Source organism: Mytilus galloprovincialis, chromosome 1 (genome assembly GCF_965363235.1).
Source record: "Mytilus galloprovincialis chromosome 1, xbMytGall1.hap1.1, whole genome shotgun sequence".
In the NCBI taxonomy this organism is placed as follows: Eukaryota; Metazoa; Mollusca; class Bivalvia; order Mytilida; family Mytilidae; genus Mytilus; species Mytilus galloprovincialis.
In genome coordinates, this window is record NC_134838.1 from 51,910,967 (window position 1) to 51,938,855 (window position 27,889).

The window sequence follows — 27,889 nt, forward strand, 5'->3', positions numbered from 1 at the left end:
CTATTAGTAATTTTATAGGTATAATCTCTCCATTATTGGCTTTCAACTGTACCGTGGTTTTGTCTAAATTTCCAATACCACTAGTTTTATTCCCAAAAGAAACTATATTCAGATTTTCGGATCCCTCTTTCTGTACATTTAATTTAGTAGCTAAGTCTGCAGTAATAAAAGACCGTTGTGCACCCTCGTCGAAAAGTATGTTTGGCTCTGCTGTATTATTCACCGACATTACCTGAGCTACTGCTGTTTTAAGCAAAACGGTTGAAGTTTTTTGACTTGCCGATGTGTACAACATTGACGTTTCTGTGCTGTCCTTATCTTCTGATAGGTGTGTTGTATGTTTCTTGCAAATTGATGTATGATGTTTTCGATAGCAAATTCTACAGTCGTATTTAGAGCGACAATCTGATACTTTGTGCGTACCAAAACAATTAAAACACAATTTCTTCTCTTTAATAATAGCTATTCTTTTTTCATGTTCGGCGACATCCGTGCAGTCATTGGAAAAGTGGTCCCCCTCACAGAATGTGCATGCTTTTCTTTGTGCTGAACTAATTGGTTTGTTCATACCTTGATACTTCGATTTCCCTTGTGAGCGATTTTTGCCAAAATCCTTCTTAACACTTGCTACAAAATTTGCGGTGTGATTAGCTGTCGGCGTTTGATACATGTATTCATTATGTCCTGATTCTTGAATTGAAAGTTCTCTGCAAATAGCGTCTCGTAGTTTCTGTATATTCAAATCATCACTTCCATTTTACCGTGTAATATTTTTTCAGAAATCTGGCGGCAATTTCCCTAGAATAACTGGAATCAGTAATGAACCAAACATTTCTTGGCATTGTCCTAATGATTCTAGACCTCTGATGTATGCCTCGGACTTATCGTAAAATGCTCTTAAACTCTCTAAACGCTCATCAGGCACCGGCATATCCAAAAGTGATCTCATGTATGCATTGATTATGTTGTGGGTTTGACCCTAACGATTCCTTAAAAGTTCAATAGCCTTGTAGTAATTTGGGTTAGTTATGGTGAGGCCTGAAACTACGTTTGCGGCATCTGATTGCAATAAGGACTTCAAATATGAAAATTTCTGAATGTCGGATAGTGTACTGTTATGATGAATTGTCGATTCAAATGAATCCCAGAAATATTGCCATTCTAATATATCTCCACTAAAATTTGGTAGCGTTAATTCGGGTAGGCGATGATTTTGGCTTGAGGTTGAACTTGTTTGTGATAGGTCCTGACTGGAATGCGTAAATGGGTTTAAATGTGGTATTAACTCTTGGGCATTGCTATCTAGAATTGAAGAAGTGGCGGTGGTGACGGGTTTCAAGAACTTTTTGTATTTTCTAATTTTACTTTCTAACTCTAAATAGTACTCATCTGTTTCTATAATTTCATCAGTAATTCCCTCCGAGTCCACTATATTTAAAATCTGTTCGTCGATATTGGCCAAGTTTTCTTTTTCTTTTCAACTGCTTCCAATAATGTACATATTTCCTCCGGGTCTAAAGGCGTATCAACGATGGCGTCCTCCAGTTTGTTAAAAACTTTCGTCACCGCTGCTCTGTTCCCCGCTCTCAACGATTTTAATATGCTTATGTCCATTCTCTTTCTCCGTTAGTCGCGGCACTAATGTTGGGTTTTGAGTGTGTTAGTACTTTGCGTTGTGTTCGATTAGGGTTTGACTAACAATAAATACAATCGTGTGGTTCAACATTCATTCAAACAAGCATAGAATCATAAATACAATATACATAGAAACGCGACGTCACGTCGTCAGTGGCGACGGCACACATACGAACACATAGCATTCCCGCAATCCTCGACAACTTCCACCAGCAGTGGCATCGACCCAGTGATGTAAATAGTTATCAAAGGTATCAGGATTATAATTTAATACGCCATACGCGCGTTTCGTCTACTCATCAGTGACGCTCAGACCAAAATTGTTATAAGAAGAGCGTTGAGGATCCAAAATTTCAAAAAGTTGTGCCAAATACGGCTAAGGCTATCTATTCCTGGGATAAGAAAATCCTTATTATATGCATTCACAGCATATGTTGTTTAAATATACTCTAACAAGAAAAAGTTGTATTATCTATTTAAAAACATTTTTAAAAATCGCTGTTGAGTTATGCTCTGGCTATAGTGTTCAGCCTAATGCATCGGCTTAAACATTCATCTAGAGATTGTGTTTTCTTTTTTTCAGAATCCTTTTAAATGAAATAAAACAGGACTTCCGAACATCGGAGGTTATTTATATGCCATGAGAAATGAATTTCTGGACCATCTATATTTCTGATAAACAAGACTTATTGATTTTGATAATATTCTTTTTTTTTATCCATGGTTATTTTTACAAGAAACAGTACTTCTTCAATACTATTTATTATAATAAAAGAAGGAGACGTGTAAAATCTATGTCTCTAAATCATAGTCAACTAATACTTTCTCTGACCGGATGATATATTTATCTTCAACGTGTCGTTCGTTGATCTTAGATCTATATTGGTCAAAATTATGACTTTATTTTATTTTTTGGTGTGACATCAAAAAGGCGACCAGGTCTGGTTACGTCATATAAACAGAATACGTTGTTTTAATTGCTTATCATTTAATAAGATATACTAGTAGACATTTTGCCAACAAATCGTCTAAAATCATTGAGAAACAATTTCCTCGACCAAATCTCGTGCAATATGATAATTTTCCTCGAAAGAGAGTTAAATTCTAAATATTGCAGAAAGACTAGTCAGGCCACGAAATTTAAATCTAAAATTACTACTCTCTCGAAAGTAGAAATATCGTACAACAGCATTGAACTGAATGGCACCTAACGGCCTTCACAGATGAGGAAGCCAATCTATGTAGTCATTTCTTACATATACTCACTGTCGAAATGTGAAGCTATTGAAAAGAGGAAACAGACTGACTATGCTTAAATAAATGCAACAGTAGTATACTGCTGTTCGACAGTCATACATCGATTGAGAGAAAACAAATCCGGGTTAGTAACAAACTAAATCCGAGAGAAAAACATTAACTATAAGAGGAAAACAACAAAAACAACAGAACCACTTAAATGCAACAAAACCCAAACGACTATGTAATACACACACAGAAACGAACTATAAGGTTTATTCGACCCGTTTGAACATTCGGTATTATTTAAGGCGTAATTTATTTTGGTCAAGACGACATTTTTTGTGTCAATGACATTTCTATTTGAAATATTATATTTATTTGAAATTTAATGTAGTTTGAATACATTGAAGCAGCTAAACTCAATTATAGGAATAAGTGTCAACGTAGCCTTGAACCAAAAGTCATTTTAAAACTAAAGAACCTGTCAACGGATGATCCTTAGAAAGATTTCACAAATAGATTGGCTAAAAAAACTTTGAGTCTTAACCTTTATATTCATAAGTGTAAGCAGTATTTAAAGGTTCACAAAAGAGAGGCCTAAGATAACATTATGGACATTCATACTTACAATTCGAAAATAAAATATCATGGTAAAAATGTAACGAGACCAAAAGACAAATAACTCACAAAATACAGCATAAAAACAAAAGAATGAGCAACTCGAACCCCAAGAAAACGCGTTGCCCATATAAGTACATCCCGGGTGATAAGTTTTAATTCATTAGGTCAGATTCCAGGGTAATTAGGACGGGATTGCGATGATTACGACAACTGAAACATATGTTTCGTCATTAGTCATGCAGATATTCCATTGCAGTCAACGATCTCTTATTGGCGTCCATAAATAGTCGAAAAGATGATTTTATCTTCACCCCTTCGAAATCTTGGTTTAAAAGGTTCCTTTTATTTCAAAAGGATTTGTTGCTTTTAAACTGGATTTAAATATATTATAGTCCTGCTATTTAAATGATATTGAACACCTAAGGCTTGTGTTAATCAAAAAAGTATAAATGCGTCTGTAAAAATGAACGAGACTTTTAGATAAATTATTAGTAAATTGTAAATGAATCAGTTAAAATTTTGATTGTTATGATGTAATTCAAAGATAAACATTTCTGTATTCCTTAACCTGTTGAAACTTACAGCTGACCGCAAGTAATATATTTAATACAAGATCATAATGTGTTCGCTACTACAGAATACTAGATAAGGTAGCCACGACTATTGGTTAAATTCTGCTACTTAAGAAAACAGAAAAATCAGAAACGTTTAACTAAGATAATAAATACTTCAACACTTGCATGCCTTAGTTTAATACTATAATGTACCCGCCCTACATAGAAGTAGAAAACGAATATCCAAAACCGATATAAACATGATAAATTTCATAAAATATAAAAGAGGGGTCTAACGAAATCCTCTTAAATCATTTTTAACATGGTAAATCTGTTTCCCCAATGCCTTGAAATTATATTTCTGAACTCTGAAATATTGTCAACAAGGCATATATTAAATTTCGTTCTTTGCAAAATTTCAATTTCCTACCCAACAATCTTTTCACGATATACTACATAAGAATATCTTTCATTTGCACGACATGAATTTCTCCGTATGCTTCATTTTTGCTATAAGCACATCCAATCAATAAATATCCTTCGCTGTCGAGGCATAAGCATTTTGGACGTTCGATTCCAAGATCTTTGTTTATTAACTGTGGACCAAGTAACTGGCCTTTCGAATTAAGAACATGTAGTGAATCGTTACTACTGTCTGCAACTACAATGTTATCATTAGGCGTTATAGCTATTCCTTCTGGTTGAAATGTTCCTAAATTCGTTTGCCCATCGAAGGTAAACTTCAGACGGCCATTACTATCTACAGCTACTATACTACCGTTGTTGTCACTGTCAAGCCTATCCATAACATAAACAACATTTCTAGAACAAGTACAAATTCGTGCTGCACAACTAAACAATTTATTCCCTTTTTTGTCGAATTCTAACGTTACTTTCCGTTGAAAACCACTACCGAAAATTATAACTTGTCGGACCGAAAAATCCTGGAACGGAAACGGTGGTCCTTGTTCTCGTATTCCTACTATTACTTCATTATCTTTGTTTACATGTATGGCCAATAAAGTCATTGGTGAAGTATCTAACACAGTCTTGACTTCACCTGAAGGTGATGACATATAGAAAGGACCATGCAGTCTTCAACTATAGACAAGACTGTCTTTTAAAAATGTCGGGTTCAAAAACGTCTATTCTGTAATTCATTCGTTACCAGCATCTTGTTTGTTAATACAATGCTTGTCGTAAAAAAAAACCCAGTATTTTTCATACAATACCTCCTATTGTACTGTCATAAATAGAATTATACAATGATAATGGTATATCAAAACTCGGAAATGTTCTTATGTATTTCAACAAGGGCTGCATACGTGATATTGTAGTAACGTATTAATTTTCTCAAATTGATTCTATCTCGGATTGTCTGACGATTTTATTTACTGTCCTTTAACAAATACAGCCGATATCCGTAAAATTTTATGTTGAGTCTTCACGACACATTTTAGCAGTGTTGATGATTTTCAAACGATCAAAGAGATTACTCATAATCTTCATATTCGCATAAACTTTTTATATAGCTGTCACATTGTGTCATAACAGATTTAAGAGTCGAAAAAGTGCAGTCAATCTTTGCAGAAAATGTTTAAACACTGATGAAAATTGCAACCGAAACTATTTTAAAAACTATTTTGTGTTAACAATCGGATTAAAATACAGACCCTTTGTCCCAGATTTGTTTACAAGTATCAGACAACATTCTGTTTAATTTTTGTTCTAGTTATTTTTATGTCAGCGAAAAAAAATCATCCTTTCAAATTTGTTAAGGTGAGTATTAATCCGACAAAACCAGAATGTTCCGAAAGTTCTTTAAAACAGAAAGTAAAACGTAATGTGTTAATATCCTTGTAACCAAAGCGTTGACATAGGATGTGTTCAGATTGTTGTGTTTAGAACTTCTTTATATTTTATATCCTAGGTGGATTAAGATTAAATATGTGAAATTTGACGATGGATGGTTTAATTTTAGCAAAAATCAATGAAAACAGTTCCAATGTCCAATCTATCATTACAAGTACCTGAAAACAATCCGTTTTACTATCTGTTCTTGTATCTATTACATCAGGAATGACATTCCTTCAAATATTTTAAAATGTATATTAACCAAAAAAACTCAGAGGATTCGTTAAGTTCGTTTAGACAGATCCGATGTAACGTTTTAAATCCTTGTAAGCAACGCTTGGACACAGTATCGATATTTTGATCAGATAAATTTGAGTGTCATCATATTTGTTATACTAGGTGGATTAAAAGTAAATATGTGGACATTGGCGATTTGAAATTTATTTTAATCAATAAAAACGAAAACTTAGACATATGTTTCATTTCAATAGAGTGACATCTTCAAGTGGAATTTATCTCTTTTTGAATTAGCAAACAAATATGGTTGACGAATTTTAAATAAAATGACCAGTTACTAGTATTTTCACGCAAAAACTAAGATTTTTATTATAAAATATCTGAAAACAGGAAACCGGAACAATTGCCTAATATAACTTCACTTGAAACTTACAATAATGAATTTACAAGAAAATTGATAAATGATGGTGACAAGAAACAAGTATAATTTGACAAAAACAAAGACTTTTATCATCAGATCTCAGGGAACAAAAAACCGGAAATTTTGTCAAATGTAACTCTATTTAAGTCTTCACAAATATAATAGGAAACTGACAAAATCTTGTAGCCAGGAATAATTACATTAGGGGGAAAATGTAAATAGATTTTTATCACAAATCGTCGAAAACAGGAAACCGGAAATTTTTTAAAATGTGATGCGAATTCAACTGACGATTTTGTGTTTAATATTAATCAAAATATATATTGAATGATTCGATATCACATTGTGTTAACGGAACTGTACGGTTTTCTATTTTTTTTTGTCATTCGAGAGACTGTCAAGTGGGGCTACGACATTCGAAAAATAAAAAGTCATTTGATGAAAACTTTGAAAAACTCTAATTTTACTACTAGTATATAATATTTCTGCTTCAAGTTTTTGGTAGCTAAACATTCTATATGTGAATATGAACCAATAAAATAATAAAAAAGATATATGAATCAGAACGTTTTCCGAAGAATGGAGGAGCTCCAAGTAAAACGATCAAAACTGTCACACAATAGCGATAAACATGTCAAATAAACATCGAAAAGCAATCGTTGCTACCAGAATTTTTACGTGTACCTTTTCTGACATATAGTCTTACCTGTCTAAAAGTTTCAAAGCCATTGTCTTAGTGAAAATCCAAATATATTCGTTTTCTCTATGTTGAATATTTTTGTTCACTGTACAATCGCTTGCGAATTTACTGTACAATCACTTGGAGCTTTGCTGTACAATCATTTGGAGCTTTCCTGTAGAATCACTTGGCCAACTAGACTACTCCAAAAAGAGGGTAGTATACCTCATCTTAAATGAATTCACGGTTCACCTAGCAAGCAAGAGATATTACCTTCACCTGCACACTCAATGTATTAGCTGTAATAGTTTCTGGTGTTTACGTTTTTTTGGGGGGCATACGAATAATTATATCACTCAAGTAGGAAATGCTTACTGCTATCTCTTCTGTCGCATTCATGATCAGTTTATATTTTCTATATAAGTCTGACATGATTTTTTTTTCGGTCACGATTTAATAACAGTTATTTGATATTAGTTTTTCAGAAAGGCTGGATCAACACCAGGTCTGATATCGCCCATGATAGTATTAGATGATGACCCGATCATAATCTTAATATATCATATAACCACTTCTGGTTTCTGCCAATTGAACTAGAACAAACACCTACGACATCTTGATATGGGATTCAACTTATTTTCTGAAGTACCAATAGCGTTGCACACATTAACAAACCGTGAAGTTCTTAATCGAAAACATACTAATCTCCAAACCAACAATAAGACGTTTCAACATTTGTTGGATGTGAGAAATGAGCGAATTGATGCTTCATTTCGACTTAAACTTTCTGGAAATGTTTTTAGATGTAATTGTGAGACTTCTGACTTTGTGTTATGGATTTCCAAAACGAGGATAAAACTTGATAAACCTGCGCGAAACTATACGTGCCAGTTAGGAAACGGAACATATACTACTACACAAAAAGCGGCAGAAAACTTCCATGAATTTTATGGTAATTGTGCAAATGAAATGTGGCTCCGAGTTGTTATTTGTTTACTCATGATATTCATAACGTTTTAACTCCTATTGCAGTTATAGTTAATTTCAGGTGGCGAATAGCATATTGGGTATATCGGGTTTTGAAAAGAGTTATTGAAATGATTTTTAAAGGTCAAAATTCAAATACGATATTTACTTCTCATACTTAGACGATTGCTTTGATTGGGTTAAAGAAATGTTTATACTGAAAATTGAGAACACATGGAAAATGAAAATGTGTATAGAGGATCGGGATATTTTGGCGGGAATTATCCGGTCTGATGCCATTTCACAGTCTATTCATGAAAGTAAAAATATAGTGTTTGTCATTTCGAAATCATTCACCGAAAAAACATGGGGAAATTTCGAGATTCAAAGGGCCAAGTATGAAAAGTACACTGGACATCTGCAGCATATTATTGTCATTACCAGAAACGTCCAAGTAGAGAACTTCCCAATCGAACTCGATTGTATTCTCGATGATGTCTTTCTTGTGAATGAGTGAGATCAGGAAATTGAAAATGGATGGGACAATGTGAGAATAGCGTTGTTTTCAGACTATAGTTAACTTCAGCAGTTTTAGTGCAGATATATAACTGGTTTATCTTTCATTAGTTTTTTAAGACGTATGCCTTGCAGAACAGCTGCATTTGTTTTAATAGGACTGCAAAAGGATTCTAACTGCATTTTGGTATATAAGAAGAACATATTGGGCTGTTCAAAGCAGCATGAGATTGACAATACTTTGGAGCATTTATTACAACTTGTTATTTCACTTTTTAAACAATCGTGCAATTGCATCTTCCAGTTAGAATAAATATCAATGCAATATTCAAGTTCACTGATATCAATTAAAAATAGGCATATGTACAAACCAAGAATAATCGAGAATCTAAATATAGTACAAGATCATTTTTATGTATAAACATTCTAAAAATGTTCTTGAATTTCATTTTTCATAGAAGAAAATATACAGGCAAACTATTTAGCTAATTACCATTTCAACACTGCAATAAGATTTTGTTTTTATTTTTTATTAATATTGATTTTGTTATCAGTCAGATAAAACCATATAACATATTATTTTCATACACATATATACATGTATGCAAATTCACGGTACTACATGTACATTGTACAATCAGAAGATATCTATATTTTGGCATTGATCCAATGTCATGTTTTCTCTAACTGTGAATGACGTCTTTACACTTAACCAATTTGATTTTGAATGTGTACTGATTGACATTATAGTCTTAGACACATCATTTTTTTAGTACTCTCATATAGGATTTTGTGGTTGTTTTTCTTTGATGAGAATTGTTTAAATACCCTACCATGTCCGGTCTGTTTTTGTTAAATGTTTTGTATCGATCTGATGAGTTACTGATTTTTTTTTGTTTTTTCTTTAGTTGTACTGTAACACCACCATTTCAGGTTAGGGGAGGGTTGACGCCGCCGAACATGTTTCACTCATCCCTAATCTGTATGTACCTGTCCAAAGACAGGAAACTGCAGTTAAGTGATTGTCATTTGTTCATGTCTGTCATATTTATGATTCCTTAAATTCATATGTTATAGTGGTTGGTTTTAGAACTTATAGGAGAGTACCAGGAAAGTTGTTGCTTCCATGTAGAGATTGAAAACATCGTATAACGCGACATTTTTGTATGCGCATGCTTAGATATTTACACAGGCAAATTAACCAAATTTGATGACGCAACACTAGTTTGACTTTTTCCAGTGATGAACAAAAATAGTAAGGAGATATCGTCCAAATGCTGATGTTTTCATGCAGATGTTGTTGTATACTGTTCCCAACACTATATAGATTGCTGACGTTATCACGTGACATTCATGGGCTAAAAAAATTGGACGCGGTAAAACAGCTGTTATCGGACCTTATGTATAGTAACTTCAAACTAGTAGTAGGTTGATTTTTGAAATTGAATAGAAGTAGAGTTCACAGGATATCTCAACTTAGTACATTGATTAGGGACTTTCTGTTTTTGAATTTTCCTCGGAGTTCTATACTTTTTCTATCGTACTTTTATTCAAATAACATATTATTTTCATATTTTTTTTATCTTTTATTTGATACATTACCGTGTAGCCAAAATATGAAAGTTCAGTAGATATGTAGTACATGTATTTTGATTAGGTAATCAACGTTTAGAATTTTAAACACGGGGAAACACAATTTGATATTTGAACATTGATTATTTCCGGAGAATTTTGTGGACAGTGCAAAAGTTCATGATGTCTATTCAAAATGATTTAAGTTTACTTAGTTGGCTTTGCAATATAACTGGTCTTGCAGTCAACATCTTACTCATTTAAATTAAATAAAAATCATATTCTTAAAGCTGATCATTTTTAAATCGTATTTCATGCACATAACTTACTTTCTAGATGAACAATGCATGCTTTATTATCTATAAAAAATAAAGTACAACAAAGTGGTAAATATAAAAAAAAAAGATGTGGTATGATTGACAACTCTCTACAAGAGACCAAATGACACAGAAAGCAGTTTTTCATTTACCCTTTTATTACCTAAACAAGAATTTGATTGCCCAGTTGTTACTAATGTTATTTTGTCGGTAGATAGTCAATGAAAGTACTTCTGATTTCATGTTCCCCGAAAACAAAGTTAGCATGGTTGTTTTTGTACACATTCAAATAAAGATGATGTATGTAAGACATTGCAGTTTGTCAGTTCAAAAGCGGTGATTGATCCCTCGACACATTTTCAATTAATTATCACAAATGCATTTTAGTCTATATTATAAGTTATTTTGGGCCATTCATTAGGAGTTTTAAGTTGAATTGCTGTTTTATTGACGTATACTCTTTTGTTTGTACTATATTTATGATACCCAAGATACACGTTTTTGAAAGATCAAAGGATACAAATTATTGAGTATATGATTTGAATAATCCGAGCGAAAACTTTGTTTAATTTGTGGCGATTTCGTACTTGACATATTCTCTTGTAATGACAATTTTACTTTGAGAACTTTAAGAATGCTTTCAGTTAATTTTTACTATACTACATACAGTCTTTGAGCTGAACGAAATATGTTGGAAATGCACGATTTTGTTCACGAAGTATCAATAGAAATATTGATAAACAGATGTGAGCAGCGAGAGCTAATCCAATGGATCTTTGGCAAAAATACTTCATTTTGTTTCTGTTGTATTATTACTTAAAACGTCATATTTTTGTATTGCTTCTATTAAGTACGCGAAAAAAATGTAAAACGTTTTTTATTAAAAATTATTTAAATTATTGACTGGGTGAATCAATGATAAGATTCAATTAAAAAGTCGCTGCAACACAATTTTTCCCTCCCTATAAAAAAATAATCCATAAACAAAGCACACTGATTAGATAATTGATCAATTGTTTTAATCAGGTATTTACGATTTCATAAGGTCTTCAGAATGAAGCATATTTCACTGGTGTATTGTTAGTGATATATAAAATTACAATAATAATCATTTAAATGAAAGACAACATATTGCATATCATGACCCGTTGTCATGGAAACAGTAGATATATCCAACTTCAGTAACATGATATAAGTACTGTAAACCAACTTATTTTCGCGGATACTTTATTTCGCGTGTTACCCTTTATTGACCACTTCGCGGCTATTTAATTTCGCGATTTTCTGATTTACTTGATGAAGTTTAATAAGGAAAGATCCAAGTTTTACATATTCGCGACGATTTATATTCGCGTTATTTTTCTACTCTCAAAAGTCGCGAATATAAATCGCTCGTGAAAATAAGTTGGTTTACAGTAATGTACCAAGTCTGGAATATGACTGTTTTTCTCCATTCGTTTGATTTGATAAAGGACTTTCAGTTTCGAAGTTTCCTTCGAGTTCCGTAATTCTGCTATTTTACTTTTTATGTATGCAACCATATATTAAAAACATTAATAATAACGATTTGTTTCCCTTTCCGTTCGTATTTAGGACAATGCTAGATAGTTACTTACATTTTCTCTGAAAACTTGTGTAAATAATCCCAATGTGAACAATAACTGTTTGATTTTGAACATTATCTATGATTTTGTGTTTAGCCAAATTGTTAAGATATATATTAACAAAGTATTAGAACGGAATTAGTGCACAGAATACAAACACACAATTGCACCCGTCGTATCCTGGGCATTCTCATTTAGAGTTGATGCTACACAATGAATGCAGGAACTTAAGGTAATAATTTTGAACATTTTACAACTATTGCTGCAATCCTTACCCCCTAGAATCTCCCGTCATGTCCAATTTTATTCCCATGCCCGGGTAACTATAACTTTCAATGTATTTATTATGCTATACTCTTCTTATTGTATTTAATTATTTTTAAAATTTTAATTTAAAACCCAACATATTACATCAGACTATCTGTCATTTTAACGACATGGATTTTACCGTAGTCCTCATTTTCATCACTACCACATCCAATTAATAAATATCCTTCAGTGTCAAAGCATAAACTTGAAAGATAATTGATTCCAAAATCTTCTAAAACGAACTGCAAACCCAGTAAATCTCCTTTCGAATTAATGACATGTAGTGCATCGTTATAGTAATCTGCAACTACAATGTTATCATTTGGCGTAATAGTGATTCCCTCTGGTTGGAATTTTTGTAAATTCTTTGGTCCGTCGTAGGTAAACTTCAAACGTCTATGTATATCTACAGCCACTATTCTACCGTTGCAGTCATTGTCAAAACGATCAATAACATACACAACATTTCGAGAATCAGTACGAATGAGTGCTGCATAACTAAACAATTTATTCCCTTTTTTGTCGTATTCCAATGTAACTTTCCGTTGATACTCACTACCGAAAATCATAACTTGTCTGACTGAAAAATCCTTGACTGGAAACGGTGGTCCTTGTTCTCTCATTCCAACTATTACTTCATTCTCCTTGTTTACATGTATGGCCAATGGTCTCATGGGAGAAATATCTAACACAGTCTTAACTTCACCCGAAGGCGATATAAGTTGAATTTTGTTGGTATCATATTCAATAAAAAGAATTTCGCCATCTTTATTTACTGTCAAGTCAAACATGTCTTTCTTAAGCGTCTGCAATATCTTTATTGATGATTTCAACAGTTTCCCTTTCACATATTGATTTGTTTCCTCAGATTGTTTAAGTGAGCAGCTAAAGTACAGTAAATCATCATCCGAGCAAATTAACGTATGAACAGCAGGTAGAGTAGTTGTGTATGAATTGAAAATTGACGAAATAACTACAGATGTTACCTCCTGGGAACCTGACGATGACTTGGTGATATCCTGAATAGAAATAACTTCATGATCTTGTGTAGACGGAAGTCCTTGATGGACGGTGACTTTACAAGAGTTACACATACGGACATTGCAATCTTCACATTTCCATTTAATCTGTGGTTCTTTGCAAAAATAGCATGAAACTGGGACTTGAGCTTTTCTTATACTTGTGGATTTACTTGATGTCGCCATTTCTACATGTAAGTAAACAAAAAAGTCACGTGTGTGACTTCCTTGTTATTTGTCACTAAGTAAACATTGTCAAGGCTAAATACTTCACACACTTGTAATATCTATATTAAGCAATTTAAAGATTTTTTTTACGGCATAAAGATAAACGTATTTTTTCTTTGTGTGTATATATGAATGGAAAAAGGTGCGTGTTACACCTCAATAGTATATCAACCACAACTAGGTTTTCGCGATCTCAACTTAACCCCTTTTAAATTTCGTTCAGAGGACCAAGGATTTGTATAGTTTTACTATACAAATCCTTGAGAGGACTAACAAAAGGTACATGAAAAAAAACCGAACCATAGAAATGAGTTGAGATAAATAGTAATTCATATGAATAAAATAAGATACGGGAAATACGCCCATGAGGTGGTAACCGATCGACATCAATAATTAAGAGACATCTGTAGGGCATCATAATTACAGTCTTTAACACTAAACAAGTGTCTATACAGTATGTTCTACTTATGTGGCGGGATTAAACATGACTTGACCCCCCTTCCCTCGCCCCCAAACCGAAGAACGAAACAGTATCCTATATAAGAAATGTATGCATTTGATACAACTGACTGGTGAATAATTCTAAAAAGAAAACAGCGTTAAAATAATCTGGGTGAAGGGAATATAGTTTCTTTATTCAAAATTTGGTACATATAAATGGAAATGAGACAGCAAACCAACAACACAGTATGTTAAACTTTTACATTGCAGGTCTAAACCCGTCACTTTGATCTAGAAAAGTTACATGTTTATGTCAATGTTAAATGTTAATGTTTACAAATATATAAATGGAAAGTGAGACAGCAAACCAACAACAAATTACGTCAAAATATTACATTGTAGGTCTCAACCCTAATATTTAAATCGGAATCGGAATTAAATGTTTATCAATGGTAATCTTATGGTGCAAGTTTCCATGAATGATACACGTTGTGTCTCTTCATTGGCGATTGCCAAATAAAATTGATCACAAGATGTAACAAAATGGATTTAATATAAATTAAATACTAAACAAAAATCCGAATGAACTTGTGGCCGAGATGTTATGCCACAAACACAAGGTGTCAATATTTTTTATGTACACCAGATCTAGATTTTCGACAATATATGTCTCTTCAGTGATGTTTGGGATCGTAACGGTAATTGGAAGTCAATACAATTTACCCTCAATTTCAGATAAACTCTTTATTTTAAGAGTCAATATAGGATGAACGGATCATATAAACCGGGGGGGGGGGGGGGATATGATACAAGCCCAAACTAAAAAATATAAACAAGTCTAAATTGAAAACTATGTTCAAACCTATGATTGCGTTGGATAAAAACCACAATTTTTATACGTGTGCATGTAAAACAAATTTTGTTGTAGAAGGGTCTATAATCAGCACAAACAATATTTTCCAAAAGACCAAAAAAGTGAAAAAGTATATTTTAACAAAACACATTTGACTAACAGGTCGATCAACTGATGTTCTTAAACCCTGCTGACTGCAATTGGCGATTGCCAAATAAAATTGGTCACAAGATGTAACAAAATGGATCTTTAATATAAATTAAATACTAAACAAAAAAACGAATAAACTTGTGGCCAAGTTGTTATGCCACAAACACAAGGTGTCAATATTTTGCTTGTACACCAGATCTAGATTTCGACAATATATGTCTCTTCAGTGATGTTAGGGGTCGAAACGGTAATTGGAAGTCTACTAGTATATAATTTACCCTCAGTTTCAGATAAACTCTTAATTTTAAGAGTCAATATAGGATGAACGGATCATATAAACCGGGGGGAAAATATGATACAAGCCCAAACTAAAAAATATAAACAAGTCTAAGTTGAAAACTATGTTCAAACCTATGATTGCGTTGGATAAAAACCGCAATTTTTATACATGTGCATGTAAAACAAATTTTGTTGTAGAAGGGTCTATAAACAGCACAAACAATATTTTCCAAAAGACCAAAAAAGTGAAAAAGTATATTTAAACAAAACGCATTCGACTAACAGGTCGAACAACTGATGTTCTTAAACCCTGTTGACTGCCATTGGCGATTGCCAAATAAAATTGATCACAAGATGTAACAAAATGGATCTTATATATAAATTTAATACTAAACAGAAAACCGAATAAACTTGTTTCCAAGATGTTATGCCACAAACACAAGGTGTCAATATTTATTTGTACCCAAGATCTAGATTTCGACAATATATGTCTCTTTAGTGATGTTAGGGATCGAAACGGTAATTGGAAGTCCATATAATTTACCCTCAATTTCAGATAAACTGTTAAATTTTAAGAGTCAATATAGGATGAACGGATCATATAAACCGGAGGGAAAATATGATACAACCCAAACGAAAAAATATAAAAAAAGTCTAAATTGAAAACTACGTTCAAACCTATGATTGCGTTGGATAAAAACCGCAATATTTATACGCGTGCATGTAAACCAAATTTCGTTCTAGAAGGGTCTTAAAACAGCACAAACACTTCCAAAAGACCAAAAAAGTGAAAAAGTATATTTAATCAAAACGCATTTGACTAACAAGGTCGAACAGCTGATGTTCTTAAACCCTGCTGACTGCCATTGGCGATTTTCAAATAAAATTGATCACAAGATGTAACAAGATGGATCTTTAATATAAATTTAATACTAAACAGAAAACCGAATAAACTTGTTTCCAAGATGTTATGCCACAAACACAAGGTGTCGATATTTTTTTGTACACCAGATTTAGATTTTGACAATATATGTCTCTTCGGTGATGTTAAGGATCGAAACGGTAATTGGAAGTCCATATAATTTACCCTCAATTTCAGATAAATTCTTAAATTTTTAGAGTCAATATAGGATGAACGGATCATATAAACCGGAGGGAAAATACGATACAAGCCAAAACGAAAAAATATAAACAAGTCTAAATTGAAAACTACGTTCAAACGTATGATTGCGTTGGATAAAAACGGCAATTTTTATACGTGTGCATGTAAAACAAATTTTGTTGTAGAAGGGTCTAAAACAGCTCAAACAACATTTTCCAAAAGACCAAAAAAGTGAAAAAGTAATTTAAACAAAACGCATTTGACTAACAGGTCGAACAACTGATGATCTTAAACCCTGCTGACTGCCATTGACGATTTCCAAATAAAATTGATCACAAGATGTAACAAGATGGATCTTTAATATAAATTTAATACTAAACAGAAAACCGAATAAACTTGTGGCCAAGATGTTATGCCACAAACAAAAGGTGTCAATATTTTGTTTGTACACCAGATCTAGATTTCGACAGTATATCTGTCTCTTCAGTGATGTTAGGGATCGAAACGGTAATTGGAAGTCCACATAATTTACCCTCAATTTCAGATAAACTCTTAATTTTAAGAGTCAATATAGGATGAACGGATCATATAAACCGGGGGGAAAATATGATACAAGCCCAAACTAAAAAATATAAACAAGTCTAAATTGAAAACTATGTTCATACCTATGATTGCGTTGGATAAAAACCGCAATTTTTATACGTGTGCATGTAAAACAAATTTCGTTGTAGAAGGGTCTAAAAAAAGCACAAACAATATTTTCCAAAAGACCAAAAAAGTGAAAAAGTATATTTTAACAAAACGCATTTGACTAACAGGTCGATCAACTGATGTTCTTAAACCCTGCTGACTGCAATGTCCGACTGTCAAATAAAATTGATCACAAGATGTAACAAAATGGATCTTTAATATAAATTTAATACTAAACAGAAAACCGAATAAACTTGTTTCCAAGATGTTATGCCACAAACACAAGGTGTCGATATTTTTTTGTACACCAGATTTAGATTTCGACAATATATGTCTCTTCGGTGATGTTAGGGATCGAAACGGTAATTGGAAGTCCATATAATTTACCCTCAATTTCAGATAAACTGTTAAATTTTGAGAGTCAATATAGGATGAACGGATCATATAAACCGGAGGGAAAATATGATACAAGCCCAAACGAAAAAAATATAAACAAGTCTAAATTGAAAACTACGTTCAAACGTATGATTGCGTTGGATAAAAACGGCAATTTTTATACGTGTGCATGTAAAACAAATTTCGTTGTAGAAGGGTCTTAAACAGCACAAACAACATTTTCCAAAAGACCAAAAAAGTGAAAAAGTAATTTAAACAAAACGCATTTGACTAACAGGTCGAACAACTGATGATCTTAAACCCTGCTGACTGCATATATATAACAAGCCTAAAAGGGTACAACATCACCAAAAAATACAATGAAACGAACAATATGTTAGATATTTCTGATGACAGATATCCTTCCTCGATAATAGCACAAAGTGAATTTAAAAAAAATGTTATATAATCTTAAAACGAATCCGAAAGGTTCCAAATTTACAGTGTGTTGTTTTCATATCTACAACATTGGTTCGAGACGAAAACAATTCTTTTTTTCATTTTTTGAGATTTCAAAAAAGACTTTTTTTACCAAAAATAAAAAAAAACAGTATTTCAACCCATTATTGACAATATGAACATAACTTGATTAGCATATTGAAAATTTTTAAACAAATTTGAAAATTCATTTAGTACTTAGAAAATTATGTGTCGATTTTGTGTCTAACTTTCCGCAAAAATAATTTGCATCCTATGATCGTTTATAATATAATATAAATATGTGAATTTCAAACGCGCAATTTTACACCAGTAATGAAAACCTTCTATCATTTATGGGTAGACTTTACATAGATAAATTCAGCCGTATTTGACGTGAAACTGTACTTATGTGTCCCGTCATACTTTGAACTACACCATTATTTTATTTATTATTTTTACTGTAAGTCTGTTTTTTGTTATATCTACTTTACGTGAGTCTGCATTTATGTATGCCGTCATACGACAAAATTATTTTTATGTCTACCTGTGCGAATTTCAAACCCGCAATTTTACACCAGTAATGAAAACCTTCTTTCATTTATGGGTAGACTTTACATAGATAAATTCAGCCGTATAAGAAAAGCAAAATGAGAATGTTAAATTTGATGTATGCCTTTTTGTGCTACTTTGTTACATTTGTTGTTTATGTAGTGATATTAAGATGATAACACAATATTGACTGTTGTACCCCTATTTTTTGACATTTTTACTCTTTGAGTATGTTTGTTTTGTTCATGCATCGTTGACAATGTAATGGAATTTGATGCGACTGTCATACAGGTGAGAGGTTTAGCTAGCTATAAAACCAGGTTCAATCCACCATTTTCTACATTAGAAAATGCCTGTATCAAGTCAGGAATATGACAGTTGTTATCCATTCGTTTGATGTGTTTGGACTTTTGATTTAGCCTTTTGATTTTTGATTTTCCTTTTTGAATTTTCCTCGGAGTTCAGTATTTTTGTGTTTTTACTTTTTATATGGAATTTAGTTACTTTCTGACAGGTTTTGATTTTCGTTATCAAAAGTGCATACATTGCAAATGAAAGTTTTTTGAAATAGTGTATCTCATTTTGTTTTAGTTTTAATACTTTTTGATAAATTTTGTTCTAAAGTCGTGTATCGTTTCTTTTGTTGACTAGTATAGTTAAATATCTGTTATATCCGTATTTTGCATGATATATTAAATATCTTGTTAGAATTATTGTGAAGGATAAACACTGAAAACATAACGTGTCCAAATATGAGTAATTACACAAAAAGCACGTTTGTTTACTTATATTTTTTTTATCGGAAACTTAAAATTTGAATGAAACAACTTTTCAGGATTCAAATATGATAAAAGCGCATGGACTGACTGTGACAAAACAACAAATACCGTCAGCCGAGTTTTGATTCTAAAATCCGGCGAGGAAGGATGCCAACAGACACATTAACATGTGATAGGTTTGAAAGACTACAAGCATGGAAAGTAAAAAAGGTGGAAAATAGAAGAAAATGGCAGAAAAAAAACAACAAAGAAAAGAACAAAACAACAGATGAAAGAGAAAAAACAGCTTGTAAATGTGCAACTTAAAAGTACGTAAATACATGGAAATATTATATTTTATCTTATACATACAGTATTGTAATTAATGAATTAATCTGGCCGTTTCTGTTGCAAGTTATGGCTACTCAAAAATCGCTTCCTCAAATATTGCGCTTTTTAATTCATTTCGTTAAACATCAGTACTGTATAGACACATTTGAAATACAATGTATATTTTAAAAATGTGTTATTAATAAAATTGACTACAATTTAAATTTTCTTACGAGTCCTGGCCTGTTATATTTAAAAAATACAATGTCTACTTGATTGAAGCCAATTAATGTTTTTATAAAGGCAACAGTAGTATACCGCTGTTCGAAAATCATAAATCGATTGAGAGAAAATAAATCCGTGTTACAAACTGAAACTGAGGTAAACACATCAACTATAAGAGAAAAACAACGAAACAAAAGAAACAACAGAAACACTGAAGTGCAACAAAAACCCAAAACGGCAATGCAACACACACAGAAACGAACTATAAGATAACAACTGGTTTTTTTCTGACTTGGTACTGGACATTTTAAGAAAAAAATGGTGGGTTGAACCTGGTTTTGCGGCTAGCCGAACCTCGCACTTTTATGGCAATGTTAGATATAACCCTAAAACGATAACACAGCATGACAGGACTACAGTACAAATAAATACAAGAACATTACGGACAGAGAAATACACAAACAAACATTACAATAGGACATTTCGACATGCTAAATAAAGGCAACAGTAGTATACCGTTGTTCGAAAGTCATAAATCGATTGAGAGAAAACAAATCCGGGTTACAAACTAAAACTGAGGTCATAGTTATCAAAGTTACTAGGCTTATAATTTAATACACCATACTTGCGTTTCGTCTACACAAGGCTCACCAGTGACGCTTAGGTAAAAATAGTAATGAAAGCCAAAAAAGTGCAAAGTTGAAGAGCACCGATGACCCAAAATTCCAAAAAGTTGTGCCAAACACGGCTAAGGTTATCTATGCCTGGGATAAGAAAATCCTTAGTATTTAGAATAATTCGTACTTTTGCAAACAGTAAATTTATCAAAATGACTATATAATTTATGTTCATGTAATACTGGATTTACGCTTCTAACCATCCCTTTTAAGTTTAAATCGATTCTCTGATAACATAAATATAATTGAATTATATGTCGTATCTTCATAATTATTTATTTCTGTATGAATAAACAAAATTTCGTTATTCAACCACATTACTCCAGTTTGTACTTCAAGTAGGTATTACCAATTTTATTTCAACTGATCGGACGGAGCTTACGTTTTAATTTGCATTAAGGACAATCTATTTGAAGATGTTTGTGATAAAGATGATTGCCGTTATAATTATAAATAATTTCTAATCACCTATCAGTGTCATCAAAGGAATTTACAAAATAATTACTGGACACTTCATTGATGGGTTTATCCTAAAACACCTGATCTATAGATGGACTGGTTTATTATGAGCGAACCGGTTAAACTCCGCCAAGTCAAGTGAAATAAATCGAGTAATACAGCTTATTAGTTCTAAGTATGTTATTTTTCTTTAATTTTGTGGCAAGGTTTTTCATGATTTTGGGAACAAAAACACCGATTTCGTGTTGTCCTATAGCAATCTCAATCTCTTTATTGTCGCTCTTCATTTCGGTAGACCCACGTTGCAGAATCTTTTACTTACTGAATAAAAGTGAATGAAACAATTACCACTTGCTGATTAACAAACAACAATTTAACAGCATAGCATATAAAACATATTTTTTTCCTGTCCACGATATTGTTATCTATTGTATAAATGCATTCTGTTTGATAAAAGGATTTATCTCTCGTTGAACAGCATATAGGTAAAAACAAAAAAGTGGCACAAAATATTTTGGATTTTTTTTATTGTCTTCATTTACATTTACAAATGTACATGTACCAGGAATACTGAACATTTTGTCAGCGGGGATGCACGAGAACTTTAAGATATCAGTACCTTTTTTTTTAACAATTAACAAATGTTTTGTTTGAATATAAATTGGAACATGCGCATATCGTCAAACAAGTGATAAATTTTCATTTTCTAAATTTGAAAATGCCTGTACCAAGTCAGGAATATGACAGTTGTTTTCCATTCGTTTGCTGTGTTTTATCATTTGATTTTGACAATTGATTAGGGACTTTCCGTTTTGAATTTTTCTCTGAAGTCAGTATTTTTGTGAATTTACCTTTTAATTTGTTGTATCTTTAATAATATTGCAATCATTTTTTTTATTAAGAATGTCGTTATGACCACAGTGACTGGAGTGAGTGCGATCAAGCAACAAATACAATAACCCGAAATTTTACTTTGAGCAAAGGCGAACAGGGTTATGAACAATCACACACTATCACCATAATTTGTGACAAACGTAACAGAATACAGGCATGGAAAGCAAAGAAAGTGTACCGTAAACAGAAAAGAAAGAATATAAAATTACAAATGAAGCAAGAGAGAAAAGAGACAAGAAAGGTTTGAAAAGAATAAAGACTTAGTATGTATTGATTCTAAAATTCACTTCACTGTTGGTGTTTATTCGGTAATAAATAAATTTGGTGTTTTTACTGTCTTCTGATTGGTTAAAATTATTAGTTTTATTTTCAATGTTGTCAATTTTGATGGCGATACGCCAACTATGACGTTGTGTATTCATACGCCAACATGTGTGTACGTTGTTATTGTTAATATATACATAATATAAAACGTTCGTTGAGCCTTATTTTTGATAGAAATTTATTTATAATGAATGGCAATAATTTATTTTGATTTCATTGAACCATAAAACTAATTTTTGACTCTTCACATTTTACATAATCCGCTTCGCGGATTATTCAATGTGAAGAGTCAAAAATTAGTTTTATGGTTCAATAAATTCAAAATAGATAATAGCCATTCATAAATTGATAATCAAGGATGTTTGCTATCAGCTTTTTATTCATACAAATAAAGGTTGACAAAAAATACATAAAAAGCGATATTCGAATCGGCAAAGGCTTATCTAATGAAATTTATTTCTGAAACACACGAGGTACGCAAGGATATCACACCATTATTAATTATGAGGTTTTGTTTGTTTTGTCTGATTTTTGTTAATTTTTAACACAAATATATATGTAGCTATGCTAAAATGTTGATATTCAGACGAAATTGCTTAATTTTATCACACTTTGCTTCAGAATGCAAATACGACAAGGACAACTGGAGTGAATGTGATAACACAACCCACACCGTAACCCGAGTTATGACATTTAGCGACTGAGAAGAAGAAGAATGCGAACCAACAATAATGGTTACCATTTCATGTACAAAGCTTGAGCGTATTAAACAATGGAAAGCAAGAAAAATGGAGCGCAAAAATGAAAAGAAGGAGAATAAAATGTTTACTAATGAACAGAAAAATATTTGTAAAGAAAATAAAAAAAATAGTCAAGGACACCCCGTATAACCCCGATACAAATGAATCCGGACGTTGACGCGTTTGAAGCGATAATCAGGACATCATTTGGGATGACAACAATTTCGAATGCCTCTCTAGAACTTATTTGAGTATATATAAATATGTCAATGTGCATGTTAGTTTATTTATTCAATTATACAGGTGTTGTAAGTTTTAGATATTGCATATAAAACTTGATAAAACTGCTAGATACAAAACGCACAGGCATGGTGCAATTTCATACGTTTTATGAGATAAACAATGCTGAATATCTTTTCGTGCATACACCTTTGCTTATTAATACATTAAGCAATAATAAATAACAATAGGTTGAATAACTGCATGCCTTCAAATGTTCCCTAGAATTTAAAATAAATGCAATATCATACTTTATAAGTTTTATCTTACTGTATTGTTCGTTCCACCAAATGTGTCGAGTTCGTTGTGCGTTTTTAAATAATCACTGTACAGTTCGTTGACAAAAACCGTCACAAACCACTTTCTTATTAAGGTATTCGAGATGGCATCGTCGACCCTTTTTCTGTATTTTATTGTAAATTGTTATCTGTTAACTTAGTCAAAGTAGTTGAACATAAAATATCAGTCATCCAAAGTCAAAATTGCAATGTTTAACCAGCGTACATCTGATAGGAATGTTTCTATTGCAAATTGGGACTTTCAACAGTATTCCAGATGAAATAAACAGTTAATAAATATATTCCAGATGACATAAACTGTTAATAAATATATTCCAGATGAAATAAACTGTTAATAAATATATTCCAGAGGAAATAAAGTTTCAAAAAGTATAGTACAGCCAATAATTAATTTAACTACTTACTTTTCACTATTCGAGGATCTTTAATGCGATGTTGGTCCAAATTATCCTAGACGAAAGCAGCCATAGGAGCTCGTTGTAATTAGTTTGCCTTAGATGGCATTCCAACCGGGGTTTTCTTTTGGTTTTTTTATTACATATAAAAGTTTGTAGATGTTGTGTGATGGCCAGTGAGACAACTTTCCAACATAGTTTAAAAGAAGTGGGTGTATAAAGCAATTACTATAGTCCAATATAAAAATTCAACCATGATGAAAACATAAACCGTTTATATAGTCGGCTATAAAAGGCCCAGATGCAAAAAAAATATGTAAAAAAAATTAAAACGAGAAAACTATCGGTTATATATTTATAACTTATGAATTATTTATTAAAGAAAAAAAATATGACAGATCTATATAACCAATATACTACAGGCTCCTGTCGTTGTACCGACACAAAACAAATTGCGACAGGATTAAACATCTGAGCCCCCAACCTTCTCCTTATCCTGGGACACTAGTGTAACAGCCCAACATGATAAAAAAAATTGTACGATTGCAATTGGCTCATGTTACTTTAGTATCAGTCAGTATATCCAACGGATTTAGGTAAGGACGTAATAAAACGCATGAATTGTGCAATGCCAAATATAAGTAAACAGTACCAAGAGAATATACGATCTTATGAGTTCTCATATTGTAATAATATTAAGTGATGTTTTGATTTAACAGGTACAGCAAAACTTTGTAGCCAAAATTTTTTATCTATGAAAGAATTTGGTAAAGGGTGACTGGGACATATACTAGTAGACATGGTCACTTTGGTCTTTTTTTAGGGGTCCATAAATAGCCTTTTGCAAGGCAACATTTGTGTCTTTATTCAATATACCTCATTTTATCCAGTGGCAGTCCAAACTTCCCTGACGTAATTCCGGAGGACCTACATGTAGTATGTGTTACTACTTTGTGCTTATTCTGAACATGCATGAAACATTTGCAAGTGAACGTTAAGCAACCAACAATCAGCCATTACGTCATCTTCACTAGCCAAGGGTTACGATCCACTTCCGTTCTCTTCCGTAACCCTTGGCTAGCGAAGATGCCGAAGAGAACGTGAGTGGATCGTTACCCTTGGCTAGCGAAGATGCCGAAGAGAACGGAAGTGGATCGTAACCCTTGGCTAGCGAAGATGCAGAAGAGAACGGGAGTGGATCGTAACCCTTGGCTAGCGAAGATACCATTACGTACATGTCATTAACAAATAAAGGGGTCCAGAAATTGTTCAGTTTACCAACTTTGAAACGTTTCATTTTTTATTTATGCCTATTAAGACATGAAAGAAGAAACTAAGCAAATGTGTAAGGTTTATAATTTACCGATGACGCCAAGGGTAACTGGGGAATATAAATATGGTCCCTTTGTTCTTCTCCGAAATAAGTCAAAATATGAATGAAATGCATATGGTTGGTATAGACTTTAAGGTGCTTATAGTAACCAGAATGACCAATCAGTTAGATTTTGGCACCACAGTAGAAAGACTGTAATGTTCGAGGAAATTACTTTTAACCTTAAAAATTAAACAAACTAAAAAAAATAATCGAAGAAAGAAAACCGGTTAATATTAAGAATTATCTCTTCAGCTTTATATCTCCATATTGAAGAAACTGTATTATTTATTAACGATGGTTATAAGTTACATGTGCATTGTATGTACACATATTCTTTAGCCTTAATGTAACTCTATTGTAATTCATGACCCCCTTATACCCGCCTCTGAGATTCAGACTAAAAGCCTAATATCCATTGATTGTTTTTGATTGCTGTCTATATACAAAAGAAGATGTGGTATTGAGAAAACTCTTCACATGAGACCAAACGCCACAAAAATGAACAACTATAGGTCACCGTACGGATTCAACAATGAGCAGAGCCCATACCGCGTAGTCGGCTATAAAACACACCGAAATGAAAAATGTAAAGCAATTCAAACGAGAAAACTCGGCATAATTCATGCACAAAATAGTGAACAAAAAAATATATATAACCACTGAATAACACGCTCTTGGCTTTGTACAGGCACATACAGAATATGACGGGATTAAACATGTTAGCGGGCACCCAACCCACCCCTAACCGTACATTGAATGTCGTATGGCAAAAACTTTCAAAAATGCTACTACCATTATAAATCGGACGTGTGTATCTGTATGCTCCGACATATTAGCATCTTTTGAGTTATTGATTTTCCCTACCAATTTACAATTTTGTATACTTAAGGATTTTTTTTTACATATACACAATATCTCAAAGAATGTTTCGACAATACAACGGATATTATGGGTTGCTGTCTGCATGTTATGGTAGTAAATTATTTTTTTAAACATGTATATTGGTTAAAATAATGTCAAAGCATAATTTAATACATGCAAAATTCATTGACAAACGCAATATTGTCGCAACGAAGCGTACAGTATAAAAAGGTGTTATGACAACGAATCGTACACAACATGAAAATAAAGACACTTTAAAACGTGTACTTTTTTTGTTTCTAGATACAACAGTAACCTACGATCTTTATAAGTTTGTTAATTTATACTATGAAATTTTCAAAAATGTGTGTTTTAAAAACTATGAGGCACGAGAAACATTTAGTTTTGAATATTTAAAAATACCAAGCAGGTTTTAGCATTGATATCGTCGTGCGTTTTTTGTTGTTTGTATATAAAAATGTCATATATTTGATAAACCTTTCAGTAAGTAATGAGTATCATGACAAAGAATATATTGAAGCAAAATATCCGAAGTATACATATAGGATTTTCTTTAAAAGTATTAATTCTTTATTGTCTGAACTCAGTGGTACACGGTGTGCTCGATTCGAACGCGTCAACTTCCGGATTCATCTGTATCGGGGTTATACAAGGTGAAGGAACAGCTTAGGCGTAAGTACCAAGATAACAAAACCAAATAAACAAACAAACTTAAAAAAAAGAAAAAGGGCTTGGAAGGATAACAAAATAAATATGCAAATGATGCAATTTCAAAACATAATTTTATAAATCATACAATGATTTATTTCTAAGCGGTTCCTGCTGAGGTCTTGCTGTTTTGTCATGAATTCAGGAGATGTGGGGTGTACATCAATACGATCAATCGACATAAACACTTTCAGTTCAACGCACAGTTTTCAATAATACGCTAATATCTACACAACGTGTCAAATAATTAATTATCACGAAGTTTGAAAAAACAGATTTTTTTCGGACATGTTGGGTTTTTCTAATAAGTAAAAAGAATGCTTCATTTAATTTTTAGCTCACTTTGCATGAAGGGCCAAGTGAGCTTTTCCCATCACTTTGCGTCCGTCGTCCGTCGTCGTCCGTCGTCCGGCGTCGTTAACTTTTACAAAAATCTTCTCCTCTAAAACTGGGCCAAATTAATCCCAACTTGGCCACAATCATTATTGGGGTATCTAGTTTAAAAAAAATGTGTCCGATGACCCGGTCAACCAACCAAGATGGCCGCCATGGCTTAAAATAGAACATAGGGGTAAAATGCAGTTTTTGGCTTATAACTCAAAAACAAAAGCATCTAGAGAAAATCTGACGGGGTAAAAGCGTTGAGTTTTCAGATGAATAGGACATTCCGTTGTTGGGTTGCGGCCCCTGAATTGGTAATTTTAAGGAAATTTTGCTGTTTTTGGTTATTATCTTGAATATTATTATAGATAGAGATAAGCTGTAAACAGCAATGATGTTCAGCAAAGTAAGATTTACAATTAAGTCAACATGACCGAAATGGTCAGTTGACTCCTTTAGGAGTTATTGCCCTT